This window comes from Suncus etruscus, chromosome 4, assembly GCF_024139225.1.
Source record: "Suncus etruscus isolate mSunEtr1 chromosome 4, mSunEtr1.pri.cur, whole genome shotgun sequence".
NCBI lineage: Eukaryota > Metazoa > Chordata > Mammalia > Eulipotyphla > Soricidae > Suncus > Suncus etruscus.
In genome coordinates, this window is record NC_064851.1 from 74,544,803 (window position 1) to 74,559,143 (window position 14,341).

Below are 14,341 nucleotides of genomic sequence, written 5' to 3' on the forward strand. Positions count from 1 at the left end.
AATTAAAAGTGTAAAGAGCCACATGTGGCTCGTGAGCCTCAGGTTGCCGACCACTGGCTTAGCATTTGTGAAGTCTTCAATCACTGGGACTGCAAAAACAAACAAACAAACAAACAAACAACCCCAGCAGCAACAACAACAACAAATAAGCTTAACTCATATGTTTCAAAGTGAGTTTGTTATAAAGTATAATAGAAGTGTCCTTGATTTTCTTGGAGGTACTTTGAGGATCATTGGGAGAGGAGAGAAAAAGAATACTATTTCAATAGCATCCTCCTCTCGTTTACATGCACAAGTTTCATATAAGAATGATGAAAGGAAAAAAATAAAAGAATGATGAAAGGATAGGTGAGGAGAGTGCATTTACCTACTAAAATTATGACCTGATTGTGTCCAGTACTCTAAAATGATGTACATGTTGCTTCTGTATCCAAATGAAAAGTAGTGGGTATGAAATTTTAGGGATGTAGGACCTCAAAGTTTAAACAGTTACATTTCTGTTTTTGTCTACATGAGAAATAACAGTATGAAAGCAAAATGCTTCTGTTTGTGTTTTAAAAGATCAGCGAGTTATAAAAGAATTTCAAATGATTTTTATCTTCTGTTTTTCTTCCTTTTCTTTTTGATGCACATTCTGCCGTGCTCAGGTTGTTCCTCACTCTGTGTTCAGGAGTAATCCCTAGCAGTGCTTGGAGGACACTATGTAGTAGTGCTAGACAAAGCCCTTTAAACTCTGCACACTCTTTCTGGCTGTCTTGTACTTTACAAAAAGGAACAAATACTATTGTGCTTGGGCCACACAGAACTGCTCAGGGGTTTCTTCTGGTTCTGCACTTCAGGCTTCACTCCTAGCCATGCTCTAGAGACTATATAGGATGCTGGGGACTGAACCTAGGTAGACCACATGCAAGACAAGTGTCTTACCTGCTGTACCATCTCTCCAGCCCAAAGTCACCTCTCAATGTTGATTGTTCTAAGTGAAGATTAATAAATACCAGGTACTGTTTCAAGAATCTGCTACTGTCTAATATTCTTATTAAGGTATTTTATTTTGTGTGTGTGTGTGTGTGTGTGTGTGTGTGTGTGTGTGTGTGTGTGTGTGTGTGTGTGTGTGTGTGTGTGTGGTTTTTGGGTCACACCGGCAGTGCTCAGGGTTACTCCTGGCTCCATGCTCAGAAATTGCTCCTGGCAAGCACGGGGGACCATATGGGACGCTGGGATTCGAACTGATGACCTCCTACATGAAAGGCAAATGCCTTACCTCCATGCTATCTCTCCAGCCCCAAGGTATTTTAATATATGCAGATATTAAGTCATTATTATAGTGAGATCACGTTGCTAATATAGCACATATTTTTCTTTGTTTTAAATTAAATTTCTTTATTTGTATCCTCATGCTTTGTTGTTTTTTGGTTTTGGGACAAGCCCAGCTGTGCTCCATTCTAACTCCTGCCGCTATGCTTAGGGATCTTACCTGGCATTACTCTGGGGAACATATGCCTGGGTTCAAACTAGGGTCAGTAGCTTATAAGGCCTACCCACTTGTAATGTCTTTTCATTATCAGTATTCTCCAGTTTCTATTTCATCCTGTTTTTAGCCTGCTGCTTTGTCATTGCTACCACCATAAGCAGACAGAAAATAAGATTCTCTAAGTCTGTCAGATTCCATTCTTATTCAGACACTTTAGGAAGCCTGTCTGTGGTAGTGCTGGACTCATGTTATAACATTTGTTTATAAGCACACTTATGTAGGTGTGTGTGTGTGTGTGTGTATGTGTGTGTGTGTGTGTGTGTGTGTGTATACACTCTCTATATATAGTATCTACATTATTTGCTTCTGGGACTTATTATAAACCAGTTATCCCTATAACTTAACACAAATCTCAAGGTTTTTTTTTAATATGAAGATGATTTTTCTTTTAGTATTATTATCTGGTCCCAAACTTCATTTTCAGCAAGGCATTTGCTTGGTTTATTAATGGTAGTTAACTGCGTTGCACTATCTTTTATTCATCCCTCTTATCCATCCTTTTGTCTTTTATCCATTCCTCTGTTTGGTCTTCAGTAAGGTTAAAAAAAATGAAAGAGTTTTTCCAGAGAACACAGTGACCAAAGATATGCTTTCAGCAGAAGATAGGAAGTTCATTCTCAAAATATTCTTAGGTTTGAGTGTTAGAAAAAGAATTTTTTTAATTAGTAGCCAAAGGGAAAAGGAATTTGTGTAAAAGAATGGAAGAATTTGGGTAGGGAGTGTTCTGGGCCACACCTAGCATTGCTGGAGGGCTACTCTGAGTTTTGTGCAGGATCCTGGAACCAAAATATGTTCAGGGCACTGTGCAGTTCTGGGGATTGAATTGGGGGTCAGTGGTGTCACTGGTGTACATTGGAAGTGCACTACCTCTCCCCTATGCTATCTGGTCACTTGGTAATATTTTTGTAAATCTGAACTATACCCAGCACCTCAGGGCTATTCCTAATTCTTCATGGGTGTCACTTGGGTTCTTAGATAACCAAGTGGTGCTAGGAATTTAACCTGCACTTTCATATGAAAAGCAGGGACTTTTGACCCCTGTCTCTGATTCTGGAAGATATATTTTCTAAAGAGGTATTTGAACAATAAAGAAAAGGAAAGGAAGGATAAAATACATAGCACAGTCATAAATTAAATAAACTTGCTTAAAATTGTATTCATTTTTCCCCCTTTCTAGTTATTTGGAATAACTTATAGTTAGGTAAAAAATAAGTTATATGTCATAACTGGGACATTGCCTTAGATGTTTCCAGGGCTTTATTCAAAACTAAAGCAGTTTTGGAGTTCATTGTATGTGTGAAAAGATCCCCAAGGGCTTTTAATCATTCTAATGTCATTGGAGAAAGCTGGGCACTTGAAGAATTCCTCTGACATTTTTTTGAATGGAAGGCTGTTCATTCTTCAATCTCTATTTTAATTTAAATTAATAAAAATTTAAAAATACTACGTTCCTCTTTGTTTCCTCAACATGCACATGCTTTCAGGGTACTGACTAACTAGAAATTATTATCTTGGAAAGTTTATTTAAAAACTTTTTATTCGGGGCCGAGTGATGGCGCAGCGGTGGGGTGTTTGCCTAGCATGTGGCTGATGTAGGACGGACCACCACAGTTTGATCCCCGGCGTCCCATGTGTTCCTCCGGGTTAGGATCGATTTCTGAGCGCAGAGCCAGAAGTAACCCCTGAGCATCAACGGGTGTGGTCCAAAAACAAACAAACAAACAAAATACTATTTTTATTATTAAAAATTCTCTTGGTCCGTACTCATCCAGTAGATCTTTTGAGGTCACTGATATTGCCTCATTTATAAGCTTATTGAAGATATCACAGTTATTTTTCTTCTTAAATTGAGCAGTTGGTTTTTAATGTTGAACATATATAACAATTACGATAATTTTATGAGATAGATATAACTTAGTTGTTCTCTTTCTTTTGAAGAGAGTTGCTAATCAAAAATAAAAATTGGGGGCCGAGTGATCGCACAGCAGTAGGGCATTTGCCTTGCATGTGGCTGACCTTGGACGGACCCAGTTTCAATTCCTGGCATCCCACATGGTCCCCTGAGCCTGCCAGGAGTGATTTCTGAGTACAAAGCCAGAAGTAACCACTGAGCGCCACTGGGTATGGCCCCAGAACATAAATAAATAAATAAATAAATTTTAAAAAGGAAGTTTGGTAAAAATTATAAATAATAAAGAATTAGGGCCTGAGTAAGAGCATAATGGGTAGGGCATTTGCCTTAGATGCGGTCAACCCAAGTTCAGCCAGGCATTCCATATGGTCTCCCGAGCCTTCCAGGAACAATTTCTGAGCATAGAGTCAGGAGTATCTCCTGAATGCCACAGGTTGTAGCCCATAAAGCCCTCCTCTCTAAATTTCCTGTTAGGCTCTAAGTACTATAAATTTGGGCTGAGGTAAATAGAATGATAATTAAAGCTAAAAACCTGAGTTTATCCAGTTCTGCTTATTGATTAGATAAGAAACTTTGGACTGGTTAATTAGGAAATCAGTTTCTTCATCTCTGAATTATAGCTGCAAAGAGGGGGTTTGTACTGTACGCAGTGTTACTCAGTACAGGGCTACTCCTTGCTTTGTACTCAAGGATTATACTAGGTAGTTCTCAGGGGACCATCTGGGATTCCAGGATCAAATGACATCAGCCGTATGCAAAGCAAGTACCTTACCAATGCTGTATATCAGGCATACTAAAATTATGGTAGTTTGTGTTCTTTTTTGGTTTTGTCTGTATTTGGACCACACCTGGTAATTCTCTGCTGGTGGTGGAGTTGGTGAGGGGTGGTGTTATCACTGGGTTCCAGTGAACCCTGCATGAAAAGCCCATTCAACTGTTTCTTCAGCTCCAGGCTTTTGTTAGAGTAGGTCATACTGGATATTTCACCTGTCAGTTACATTTTTCATTAAAAACCAATTATTGGGGCTGGTGAGGTGGCTGCCTTGCAAGCGCTAGCCAAGGAAGGACCACGGTTCGATCCCCTGACATCCCATATGGTCCCCCCATGCCAGGGGCAATTTCTGAGTGCTTAGCCAGGAGTAACCCCTGAGCATCAAATGGATGTGGCCGAAAAAACAAAAAAAACCAAAACAAACAAAACAAAAAACAAACAAAACCCAAAAAACCCCAATTATTTTAGATGTAAAAAGAAAGAAAAAGTAGTATTAAATCTGCTGAGTGAATTCTGCCCTTTGCTTTAATAAAGATGGCGCACTTAGTCTGCTAGAGCAGTGCCCACGAATATGAAGAAGGATCTGTTGGTCTGTAGTTGTAGCACTTTATCACGAAGTATTGCTGTCTTTGTGTTTATTCCTTTGGTGTTAAAATTTCATTGGAGGCTCGGCAAGACATGACAGCAGTTGGAGGAAAAGTGTGCTCTTATTACCAGCATTACTGGATTTAGCTCCAGTCATCCCAGATACTGTCAGGGTGGCCTGGGTGGTTCCCACATTGCTTCTTCTTGGGCCTAGCATTGAACTACCTCTAGGAATGATTCCCTGGGGCCTCTGAACACCACTTGGGAACAAATAAATCTGAATGCGTTTTGAGCTTTCGATGCCTTCAGATATGGAATTCTTGTTGTTGTTATTTGGGGTATTTTGTTGAGGACTGCTCTGCAGCCACTCTTTACCCTGTGCTTTAGGGATCATTTTTCTAGTGGTGCCCAGGTGATCATATGTGGTGGCAGGGACTGAACCAGGATCAGCCACATGTACAGGGCCAGTTTCTTAACCATAATACTATTTCTCTGGCCATGATTTTCTTTTTCTTTTCTCCTCCACCTGTTCTTCCACTCCTCTCCCTCCTCTTCCTATTCTTCCTATCCCTCCTATCCCTTCTTCCTCCTCCTATTCTTCCTACTCGCAGTGTTCAAATCTCATTTCTGGCGGTGTCTAGGATACCATATATGTTGCTAGGGATTGAACCTGGGTCAGCTGCATGCTGTGTGTGTGTGTGTGTGTGTGTGTGTGTGTGTGTGTGTGTGTGTGTGTGTATGAACTACTTAGGTTGAAATTTAGTGTTTCATTCAATCTTCAAGAGGTCTTTGTCTGAAGATGTTAATTATAATTTGTAAAGATTTTCTTTCATTGTTTTGTTTTAGCCTTTTATTTATTTATTTTTTCTTTTTGTGTTTTCCTCCTTTCTCTTGTGTTGAAATGTCTGATTTATGGCTTTCTGTTTTTCAGAATGACTGTGATAGCTTTACTAAATTGTGATTTGATAACACATCACATGGATTGCCAACTTATAGTAAAGTTCTTCATAACTCTCTTCATCAACCTATAGGATAATGCCAAATATTTTAGAGGTTGGGTTTTTTTTTTTTTGACTCTTTGGCTTTTAGATTCCTATCTCTATGCCACTAAGAATCATCTAAATCAGATATTTCCCCAAGTTATTTGCCCTACTGCCTTTTCAGAACAGTTTCTGAAACAAACAAACAAACCAAGTTCCTCCCAGTTGCACTCTAAACTGTTCTTTCTTCTGCCTTGAGGGATAGAGTTCCACAAAGTATAGAGTTCCACAAAGCATAAGATTATGCTTAGTAGCAATCTCAAATCGTATGACTAACAAAGTTGAAGTTTTTTTTTCTATCACTGCATGTGTGGGTTTGCAAAGCTTTCTAGTCATGGTCATTTTAGAACTCACACTGTAAGATCATCGATTCCATTGTTGGGGCAGGGATGGGTAATTTGATAAATTTTGCCTTAGTTTTTAAAGCTTGTACCCAAAAGAAGCCAAACTACTTCTTCCACACTTTATTGATGCATGGAAAGTCATGTGCCCATTTATTTATTTATTAACTTATTTATTTATTTTGGATTTTGGGTCACACCCAGCAGTGCTCAGGAGTTACTCCTGGCTCTATGCTCAGAAATTGCCCCTGGCAGGCACAGGGGACCATATGGGAATTCGAACCACTGTCCTGCATGAAAGGCAAATGCCTTGCCTCCATGCTATCTCTCTGGCCCCTCATGTGTCCATTTAAAACACAGAAGGTGCAAGGCTTTAATTACCCTGGAAGAAAGCACAACCAGAATAGTTTTAGCAGGCATACTAGCTCCTGCAGTGCCATGCCACATATGCATATTCTCTAAAGTTTCTAGATATTTTTATGGATACATATACATGTCATCCAATAAAGAGATGTTTGGGTCCCCTTGAAATAAATTCTATATAATCTAAACACCATCATTTACCTTGACAGCTTATTGTACATTACTGTGTTCATTGAAGGTAGTGAAATAAAAGCTTTATTAATACTTTATGAAAGATGGAAACATTTTTTCCAGTAGCAGTTTCTTTTGTTTTTGGGTGGGGGCACACCCTGCAGCACTCAGTGATTACTCTGGACTCTGTGCTCAGAAATTACTCCTGCCAGCCTCTGGGGACCATAGAGATGCCAGGGATTGAACCTGGGTCAGCCGTGTGCAAGGCAAATACTCTACCCACTGTGCTATCACTCTGATTTATAGTAATTTATTTTTAAAAAAGCAGATGTTGAGAAGTGATGAGAAGCTTCACAGAATATGACTATTAGGTTCCTGTCATGGATCACTGGCAGTGTTTAATAACTTTTTGTATTCTTGAATTGTTAAATGTCATTTGAAGATTTTTTTAATGATCAAATTCCTCATCTAACTTAAATGTTATTACCTTGTTGAAAATAAATATGCAGATTGCTAAATAATTCTTTAATAGAGCTACTCCCTCAGTGCTGCTCAGGAGCCACCACACCACAGTACCAGGGACTGAACTCAGGATAATGCTGTGTGTGTTCTCTATATCTTTAGTATTATCCCTACTCCCTAAAACAAAAATTATTTTGTAAGCTATTCTGTGTCATTAAAACATTTCAGTAATATCAGTACACTTTTGTTAGGTAAAATTTTAGTCATTTTATTTTTTGCCTTGTGTTCAAACTTTGTTTTCATTCTATTGCTGAGAGTATTTTTGTAAGTCTTTGTAACAGGTCGTTGCTAAATCTGTAAGCTTTGCCCTTGCATGTACTTATTTTCCTATAATATTCAGTTGAGTACATCATTTTAAGTGGCATAATTCTATTTACCAAATCAGTAAGTTGTGCAAATCACACAAAAATCAGATTAACACTTATTTTCATTCTGTCTTTGAAAATTCAATCGTCTCTTGTTAGCAGTCATACAAACACTGATAATTTTAATGTAACACACGTATGATTGGAGACAGTTTTTATTTATTAAAAAGGAGTAATTTGGGAGCAAGATTGATAATGTAATGAGTAGGATGTTTGCCTTGCATGTGGTCAACTTGGGTTCATTTCCTAGCAAACCATATGGTTTTCTGAGCTCAGAGCTAGGAGTAACCCCTGAGCACAGCCAATGTGGTCCAGAAACAAATGAAAAGAAATAGCTCTACATCAAGTAATGTAGATGAGATTTACTGCCTTTAAATGACAAGTGTGTTTTAGTACCATATCTCAATGTGTGATTGGAACTTCTCCCAGCTCTGTTCTTGGTGTGGGCTTGGGATGCTTAGGATGACATTCAATGTCAGAAATTAAACCCAAGGGCCGAAGAGATAGCATGGAGGTAAGGCATTTGCCTTTCATGCAGAAGGTCATTGGTTCGAATCATGGCATCCAGTATGGTCTCCAAAGCCTGCCAGGAGCGATTTCTGAGCATGGAGCCAGGAGTAACCCCTGAGCATTGCTGGGTGTGACTCAAAAACCAAAAAAAAAAAGGGCTGCCTGTGTTTCTGAATCCCTGAAGATTTCCTCAGAGGCCTAGGGAATGCACCCCAAAAAACTGCATTTTGAAGCTGCCCAGTAAGTAGCAGCTCTGGCTGTGGGGGTCACTGTCCAATAAGGTGAGGTCTCTGGCCTTTGGAGGCTCCGCCCTGTTGTGCCTTTGTTCACTCTGAGGACTGTCAACTAGAGGCAGCAGAAGAGCGCGGCCAAGTTGCTTCGCTTCGCTGCCGCGCTCTCTTTCTAACCAACGAACACCACCACAACACGCAGGAAAAACCACACTACAAGCATGACAATGGGGAAACCTTGCAGCAAACACCATCCACAGAGAATAAAGATAAAAGCTCGGATGACCTAATAAATTCCAACCACCTGATTAACCTCTGAGATAAGGAGTTTAGAAAAGAAATATGGAAGATGTTCGTAGAACTCAAAAAAAGAATAGATCGATCTGAACAGAACACAAATACAGAAATCAGAAAACTCCAAACTGAAATAACATCTGAAAATCACGGTTGCTCAACTGAAAACCTCAATGGATAGCCTCGCCAACAGGGTATCAGCAGTTGAGGAGAGAATCAGAGTACTGGAAGATGTGATGCAGAAAAACTCAATACAACAGAAGAAATCGGAAAAGACCCTTAAAACAAATGAATAGACAATGAAAAAAGTACTCAAGGCATGCAAACAGATGAAAATAGAAGTCTTTGATAAACTCAACAGAAACAACATAAGAATCATTGGAGTCCCAGAAAGCCAGGAAGGAGATCTCCAGGAAGAATCAACTGTCAAAGACATCATCAAAGAAATACTCCCAGAGTTAAAGACTACATGCAATCAAATCCTGTATGCCCGAAGAGTACCAGCTAAAAGAGACCCAAAGAAAAACACCCAAGACATCCTTGTTACAATGACAAATCCCGCAGATAGAGATAGAATACTGAAAGCAGAAAGATCAAAAAGGGAAATTACACCTGCTTACTGGACAGGGCTTGCTGAATTGCCCCTTAATGGTGAGGTTTGTCTATAACATCACCTGGAAGCAATCCTCTACCACGGAAGACCCTACCACTGCTCTGACATCGACCTGCTCAAAAGAGACTTCCTTTAACACTGAGAAGACTTAACAACAACGACCTGCTTATAGGACAGGGCTTCCTCCATTGCCCTTTCATGGTGAGGTGAAACGAGAAGAAGATGCTCCACATCATGACTTCAATGTAGGATATGCAGATTCCAGGACCTTTAATACAGAAACATGATACCAACAACAGAGACTATGTGAAAAGTGTGTTGGCACTACAGACAATGTCTTGGATTGGACGATAACTTGCCTGAAGCCTAGAGTTGGTCTTATGCCAGGAAACTTCAGGGGTAGGATTTCTTTGTATTTAGGCCAAGGTTATTCCTTTCCATGCCTCTCATATTTTGGTGGGCCTATGCAAACAACAATTGCCACTCTAACAATGTTTTTACTGTGCTCCTTTGACTCTAATCCTTAAAATGCACCCACTTAAAATTTGAGGTTAAATGCACCCACTTAAAATTTGAGGTTAACTTAAGCTAATATGCATGTACATGGAAATGTAAAAAATACTATGCCTCTAATGTTTAAGGAGTTACATAAGTTTTATGGCTTTATATTGCCTTGTGTGCTGTTAAAAATATTATAATGTGCTACAATCTGGGGACTTGAGGGACAAAGTAATTGTACATGGATTCTGTTTTATTTATCTTAACGTTCTTTGGCTGAAAGTTCAAAGTTAAGATATCAGCAAGGGGACTTCTTCTGAGAATTAATTATGTTATGGCTGATTGTTCTTCCACTGTAACTTTACCTTGTCCTCTTTCTTTGCATCTTTTGTTCTCATAATTCAAAATAAAAAATTAAAAAAAAAAAGGGAAATTACATTCAAAGGAAAATCCTTAAGACTTACAGCAGACATGTCACAAGAAACTCTCGAGGCCAGAAGACAGTGGTGGGATATTGTCACAAAACTGAATGAAATGAATGCCTCACCCAGAATACTGCACCAGCCCGACTCACGTTCAGGTTTGAAGGAAGAACACATAGCTTCATGGATAAACAACAGCTCAGAAACTTCACAGATGATAAATCAGCCTTAAAGGAAAAACTGACAGGTCTACTCTAAGACAAGAGAGACCAACAAACACGGCAAACTTATCTACAAAAATGACATTAAATCCTGTGACAATCATCTCCCTCAATGTCAGTGGACTAAATTCACCAATTAAAAGACACAGACTGGCAAAATGGGTCAAAACGATGAATCCAACCTTCTGCCTACAAGAAACACATCTGAATAGTCAGAACAAACAGACTCAAAATCAAAGGCTGGAGAAAAATCATCCAATCAAACAACACCCTCAAAAAAGCTGGAGTGGCCATATTAATATCTGATGACACCAACTTTATACTCAGAAAAGTGGTAAGGGACAAAGATGGACACTATGTACTAATCAAGGGATATATGCAACAGGAAGAAATCAGATTATTAAACATATATGCACCCAATGAGAGACAAGCAAATTATCTAATACAATTACTGAGAAATCTGAAAGAAGAAATCAATAATAACACAATAATTGTGGGAGACCTTAACACGGCCCAAACAACACTTGATAGGTCAACCAGATTGAAACCCAACAAAAACATACTAACCCTGAAAAGAGTTATGGAAGAAAGAGGACTAGTAGATATATACAGGACACTCCATCCCAAAAACCTGGATATACATTGTTTTCCATTGTACATGGGTCATTCTCCAGAATAGACTACATGCTGACACATAAAACATACCTCCATAAAATCAAGAGGAAGGAAATCTTGCAGGCTACCTTTGCTCTGCAATTAGTTGTGAAGTACAAAGCCACACAAAAGAAAAACTTTAACAATTGGAAATTAAACACCCTGCTACTGAACAACCAGTGGGTCTGAGATGAAATCAAAAAGGAAATCAAAACTTTCCTGGAAACAAATGATAATGAAGACACAAACTGCCAGAATCTACGGGACACAGCAAAAGCGTCCTGAGAGGAAAATTTATAGCTCTACAAGCACACATCAGGAAGGAAGAAGGGGCATACCTGATTAACCTAATGACGCAGCTCAAAAAAATTAGAAAATGACCAACAAAAGGAACCAAAAATAGGGAGACAGAAGGAAATAACAAAACTGAAAGCAGAACTCAATGAAGTGGAAAACGAAAAAACAATCCGAAAGCTCAATGAAAGTAGAAGTTGGTTCTTTGAAAAAAATAAACAAGATTGATAGACCATTGGCAAAACTCACAAAGAAAGAGAGAGAGAAATCTGATAACGGTATTAGAAACGAAAAGGGGGAGATCACGACAGATATTGCAGAGATCCAAAGGGTAATCAGAGACTACTTTGAGACACTTTATGCTACTAAACATGAGAACCTAGAAGAAATGGAAACATTCTTGGACACTTATAATCTTCCACATTTAAGTAAGGAGGATGTAGCATATCTAAACACCCCCATCACTACTGAGGAAATTGAAACTGTAATCTAACATCTGCCCAAAAAGAAAAGCCCAGCCCAAAAAGAAAAGCCCAGATGGATTTCCTAATAAATTTTTTCAAATCTTTCAAGAAGAGCTACTACCAATCCTAGCCAAGCTCTTCCATGGAATTGAAAAAACGGGAACACTCCAAACAGCTTTTATGAAGCCAACATTGCCTTGATACCAAAATCAGACAGAGACTCTGCCAAAAAAGAAAATTACAGACCAATATCCTTGATGAATGCTGATGCAAAGATCTTCAACAAAATCCTGGCAAATAGGATCCAATGCATTATCAAGAAGATCATACACTACGACCAAGTAGGTTTCATCCCAGGAATGCAAGGATGGTTTAATATCCGTAAATCTATCAACATCATACACAACATCAACAAGAAGAAAAATAAAAATCACATGATCATATCAATAGACACAGAGAAAGTATTTGCTAAGGTCCAACACCCATTCTTGATCAAAACTCTCAGCAAGATGGGAATGGAAGGAACTTTTCTCAATCTAGTTTAAGCCATCTACCACAAGCCAATGGCAAATATTATCCTCAATAGAGAAAAACTAATAGCCTTTCCTCTAAATTCTGGTACAAGACAAGGCTGTCCTCTCTCACCACTCCTCTTCAACATAGTACTGGAAGTTCTTGCTATAGCGATCAGGCAAGAAAAAGATATCAAGGGAATCCACATAGGAAAGGAAGAAGTCAAGCTCTCATTGTTTGCAGACGACATGATACTCTACTTAGAAAACCCTAAAGACTCAACCAAAAACCTTCTAGAAACAATAGATTCATAGAGCAAGGTGGCAGGCTACAAAATCAACCTACAGAAATCAATGGCCTTTTTATACACCAATCATGATAGGGAAGAGATGGAAGCCAGGAAGGCAATCCCATTCACAATAGTGCCACAGAAACTCAAATATCTTGGAGTCAACTTGACTAAAGACGTGAAGAACCTACACAAAGAAAACTATAAAGCCCTGGTCCAAGAAATAAGAGAGGACACATGGAAATGGAAACACTGTGTTCATGGATTGGAAGGATTAACATCATTAAAATGGCAATACTCCCCAAAGCATTATACAGATTTAATGCGATCCCCTTAAAAATACCCATGACATTCTTCAAAGAAGTGGATCAAACACTTATGAAGTTTATCTGGAACATTAAACACCCTTGAATAGCTAAAGCACTCCTAGGGAAAAGGAAAATGGGAGGCATTACTTTCCCCAACTTTAAACTGTACTACAAAGCAATAGTTATCAAAATAGCATGGTATTGGAATAAAGACAGACTCTCAGATCAGTGGAATAGGCTTGAATTCTCAGAGATCGTTCCCCAGACATACAACCACCTAATTTTTGACAACGGAGCAAGAAATCCTAAGTGGAGCAGGAAAAAATCTCTTCAACAAGTGGTGCTGGCAGAACTGGTTAGCCACTTGCAAAAAAGCGAACATAGACCCCCAGTTAACATTATGTATGAAGTTAAAATCTAAATGGATTAAAGACCTTGATATCAGACCTGGTACCATAAGGTATATAGAACAACACATTGGCAAAGCACTCCATGACATTGAGATTAAAGGCATCTTCAAGGTGGAAACTGCACTTTCCAAACACATGGAAGCAGATATCAACAGATGGGAATACATTAAACTGAGAAGCTTCTGCGCCTCAAAAGAAATAGTGCCCAGGATACAAGAGTCACCCACTAAGTGGGAGAAACTATTCACCCATCACCCTTCAGATAAGGGGCTAATATCCAAAATATACAGACACTGAGAGAACTTTACAAGAAAAAAACATCTAATCTCATCAAAAAATGGGGAGAAGAAATGAACAGACACTTTGATAAAAAAAAAAAAAAAGAAATACAATGGCACATGAAAAAATGGTCCTAGTCACTAATCATCAGGGAGATGCAAATGAAAACAATGGTGAGATACCACCTCACACCGCAGAGATTGGCGCACATCACAAAGAATGAGAACATCAGTGCTGGCCAGGATGTGGAGAGAAAGGAACTCTTATCCACTGCTGGTGGGAATGCTGTCTAGTCCAACCTCTATGGAAAGTGATATGGAGATTTTTCCAGAATCTGGAAATTGAGCTCCCATTCGACCCAGCTATTCCACTCCTAGGGATATACCCTAAGAAAACAAGAATACAATACAAAAACCCCTTTCTCACACCTATATTTATTGCAGCACTGTTCACAATAGCAAGGCTCTGGAAACAACCAAGATACCCTCCAACAGATGAATGGCTAAAGAAACTATGGTACCTATCTACAATGGAATATTATGCAGCCGTCAGAAGAGATGAAGTCATGAAATTTTTCTGTACATGGATGTATATGGAATCTATCATGCTGAGTGAAATAAGTCAGAGGGAGAGAGAGAGAGAGACGCAGAATAGTCTCACTCATCTATGGGTTTTTTTTTTTTTTTTTTTTTTTTTTGGTTTTTGGGCCACACCCGATAACGCTCAGGGGTTATTCCTGG

At 39.0% G+C, this 14,341-nt stretch overlaps 1 protein-coding gene across 1 annotated transcript in view; it reads left to right on the forward strand.

Annotated features, from left to right (window-relative positions):
• The window catches only part of LIN28B (lin-28 homolog B), a 103,124-nt gene that overhangs the window by 40,605 nt on the left and 48,178 nt on the right, over positions 1-14,341 (forward strand). The gene's annotated exons all lie outside the window — the stretch shown is intronic.